Source organism: Lathyrus oleraceus, chromosome 2 (assembly GCF_024323335.1).
Source record: "Lathyrus oleraceus cultivar Zhongwan6 chromosome 2, CAAS_Psat_ZW6_1.0, whole genome shotgun sequence".
NCBI lineage: Eukaryota > Viridiplantae > Streptophyta > Magnoliopsida > Fabales > Fabaceae > Lathyrus > Lathyrus oleraceus.
Window position 1 is genome coordinate 317973285 of NC_066580.1, and position 4153 is coordinate 317977437.

The following is a 4153-nucleotide window of genomic DNA, read 5'->3' on the forward strand; positions in this document are numbered from 1 at the left end:
AGGCTATTGATTTTGTACATTCCACTTTTTGTTTGGGACTTTTCTACTGGAGTTCTTTCACCTCCCCATTGGCAATGGTTTTAGGCCATGTTTTCAATGAGTTGATAGGCTTCGTTGTATGGCTTGTCCATAAGTGCACCGCCTACGGCAGCATCTACTGTCAGTCTTGTGTTATACAGAATCCCATTGTAAAATGTGTGAATAATCACCCAGTCTTCGAGACCATGATGTGGACATATCCTCATCATGTCTTTGTATCTCTCCCACGCGTCGTAGAGAGATTCTACATCTTTTTGTTGAAATCCGTTGATTTGAGCTCTCAGCATAACAGTTTTGCTCAGCAGAAAATATCGGGATAAAAAAACGTTATTCAGTTCTTCCTATGTTGTAACTGAATTGGATGGCAAGGATTGCAACCAAGCCCAAGCTCTGTCTCTTAGTGAGAAAGGGAAGAGGCGTAGTCTTATCGCATCTTGAGATACACCATTCGCCTTCACAGTGTCTGCGTACTGCACAAACTTGGTCAAATGTTCATTAGGGTCATCCGTAGGATTTCCAGCAAATTGATGTTGTTGGACGGCTGATAATAATGAGGGTTTCAGCTTGAAATCGTTTCGATTGATACTAGGGGCAACAATGCTGCTGTGAGGTTCTTGTTGGGACGGGGTAGTGTAGAACTTAAGAGGACAATTCTGTGGTCCTACTTCAGCCATGGTTGGTTTTTCGATTGGTTCAGCAGTAGGAAAGAAGATATCGGGAATATCGTACCTTTGTTGGTACTCTAGTATTCGGCGTCTTATATATAAGAAACACTCTAATTCAGCGATTGGCGGTGCTAAGTTATCGCCTTGTGAGCGAGTACTTGGCATACAATCAGGGGAAATAAGGGAAAGGAGATTAGTTTTTTTTACCTTAGTCTATACCGTGCAACGAAAGAATCGCACTATTTGACTAAATTAGGTCCCCGGCAACGGCGCCAAAAACTTGATATGTCTCGTGACTGTATATAGAATATAGTCTATCGGGTACTTGACTGCAAGTGCACAGTCCAGTCATTTTAGTTTTAAAAGATATCGAACCCACTGGGACCGATGGTTAAACTAATGCTATTGACGTTACTATGTTTATCTAAGGGAATGATTTTTAGAAGTTTTGTTGAAGAAAATTAAATCTAAGGGAAATTGGGTTTTAAGAAAATATTAATAGGAGGATATCAGTATGCAAAACATTAATCGTCAGGGATTCGATAAGTCATCAGTATATAATTTAAGTACCAAATATCTTTCAGTAGAAAATACTTATTTAAAAGGCTTTATCTCACACTCTCGTGATTGTTGATTCGGACTATACCTTTAAGTCAGAATGTACGCTCTCGCTGTCCCATTTGAAGTTAAAAATACTTTTTGAAAATAGATAAGTTCTAATTGCTTTTAAAGTGCTCTCGCTGTTTTTAAAATCAATGCCTAATTTTTACTATCCAGTTCGACCCTCACGCTCTCGCGATTGTCGGTTCTCACCTTAGTTAATTTCCCACTCTCGTGGCAAAATCGTATTAAATAGTTTCTCACTCTTGTGACAAAGTTAATTAAATTTAAATTAAAAACCACAGCCAAAAAGATTGTTTGAGACAAGAAGTTTTTCACCAATTATTATTAAATCCCGTCTAATTAAATTGTTACATACCGATACCGGTAGTTTAGCCAGACATGTTAAACAACGCAACCACAGACGAACATAAACAGATCAATAATAATATAGACCTGATTCTAATAATAATAAAGCAATAACAATTGAATAAAAACCTGGAAATTGGATTAATAGAATATGCCGAATCTTGAAGTACTTGAGCAGTTCTCCACAGGTCGGTAGGATGCTGCCTCTTCGAAATAATTGCTTAAACTAAATTAAATAAATTGCAGTAGTTCCCTAGTGTAGGAAACTACTACTTTGGCTAAATGAAAAACGGAAAGGGAAAGGGAAAATGGAAACTCTAAACGGAACGGTAACTAAATTGCGGTAGAGGAAACAATGTTGCTGAAGAAAAATAACACTAGAAAGCAGAATTGCTGTAGAAAATAAATTGCAGAGTAAAATTAAGCGTCCCCTTCGTTTCCAACCTCTGTCTTTTTATATCCTCCATTTGGTCATGGCAGTTGAGAGAAATAAGGATGACTTGGTTGAGTGAGGAATCCACGGGAAAGTGGCCGTGGAACGAGAATTTAGGCGTGTTGGCTCACTTCTGTTGACTGTTTCAAGACATTGATTTTGGCCGCGTGACGTTTGTGATGGGCCTGTGAAGGTCGTCACAGGCTGGGCGTGCCGGTCGTTACATGCTTTGTGACGGTCGTCACATCTACAATTTTTGTGTCCCCTGTTTTTCTGTTTTTCTACTGCTTTCTCTTCTGTTTCTTCTTATTTTCCTTCCTTTTCTACACTTTTCTCATTTAAGCATGGGGATTGAAATACCTGCAAAAATAACTCGAACACTTGCGAAATAATCGGAATATAAATGAAAGTGGTACGATTTTTTAGTGTAAATCAAGGTAAATATACGATGTATTTTCGCGTTATTACACCACACTGATTGTGTCATAAGAAACATAATCACTAGAATCCTTAATGAAGGACACTCTGTGAAGGGAGTCTCTACTCCCCTGTCTAAAATGTACCTCTCTCCTGAGGTTGAACAACGTAGTGAGAAGAATGACGATTCCTCCAGTTCTGAGAAGGACATGGCTGCAGAAGGTTTGTGCTCCCTAGGGAAAATTGTGTCTGGTAAAGGAAAATCTGTGGCGTCTAATGATTGACCTAGAGGATGATAGGTCTAATGATCAAGAGGATAGTTTACTTCATCACCTAAAGCCAAGTGTGGCTAAACGTATGAAGACTCGAAAACGAAGATCTGTGGTTGAACTTATGTCAGCGAGAAAAACTAAGAAGATTGTTGGTATTGGTACCTCCAAATCTTGGAGCAAGGTTGAAGTGAAGAAGGGGAAGGTTAGATAAGACTTTGAGTCAGAAGAGGATGTTGAGGAAGATGTCCCTGACATCTCCCCTGTGAAGAAAACCACTGTGAGGAAGTCCCCTGGTAAAGTTGTTGCTGTGCATTTGGATAATATCTCTTTCCATCTTGAGGATGGAGCTGCCAAATGGAAATTTGTGATTCAAAGAAGGGTGGCTGTGGAAAGGGAATTAGGAAAGGATGTTGTTGAAGTCCAGGAGGTCATGGACCTGATAAAGGCTGCTGGGTTGTTGAAGACTGTGGTTGGGTTCTCTCAGTGCTATGAGGGTTTAGTTAAGGAATTCATTGTCAATATTCCTGAGGATATTGCTGATAGAACAACAAGGAATTTTGCAAAGTGTTTGTGAGAGGTAAGTGTATCACATTCTCTCCCACTGTTATTAACAATTCTCGGGGAAGAAGAGTTGAGGGTGCAGGTGAATTAGAAGCTACAGACAATGAGGCCTGTAGAGAAATTACAGCAAGGCAGGTGAAAGGGTGGCCTATTAAAAAGCATCTTCCTGCTGGGAAGTTGACTGTCAAGTATGCAATATTGCATAAAATAGGAGATGCAAATTGGGTGCCTACCAACCACATTTCCACAATTGCTAATACCTTTGGAAGGTTTATTTTTGCTGTTGGAACCAAACTGAATTTTGACTATGGTAGATTTATGTTTGAACAAATCATCACGCATGCATCTACTAATGCAGTTAAGCTGCCTATTGCCTTTCCCTCTATGATTTGTGGGATTATCCTGAATCAACACCCTGGTATTCTGAGTTCTAATGACTTACCTAGTAGAAGAAAACCTGCTCTGTCTGTGCATTATAAACTGTTTGAAAGCAGTCATGTCGAAGACATTGTCATGACATCTACCATTAAAAAGCCAGCCTCAAAAGTTGGAACTATTACTGAGCTGAAGGAGACTTGTAAAGAGTTGGGTGAAGGGATAAGGGTAACAACAGCTAGGAAACAATCGTTGGAAGCATTGATTGCAAGCTTGGAGCAAGCTGAAGGGGAAAATATTGATCATGCTAAGGAAGTTGAAGCCCACACCTCTAGTGAGAGGTTTGCAACTAATGATGGGACAAGTGACAATTCTGTTTCTAGTGCTGATGAAGCTGCAAGCTCAAGCTCCTCTGATTAGCT

The 4153-nt window shown here is 39.7% G+C and overlaps 1 non-coding gene across 1 annotated transcript; it reads left to right on the forward strand.

Moving 5' to 3' along the window:
- Positions 1–219: 219 nt before the first annotated feature.
- LOC127124856 (small nucleolar RNA R71) lies at positions 220–326 on the forward strand. Its single transcript, XR_007804335.1, has one exon. It is a non-coding gene; the product is annotated as a small nucleolar RNA R71 (small nucleolar RNA).
- The last annotated feature ends 3827 nt before the right edge of the window (positions 327–4153 follow it).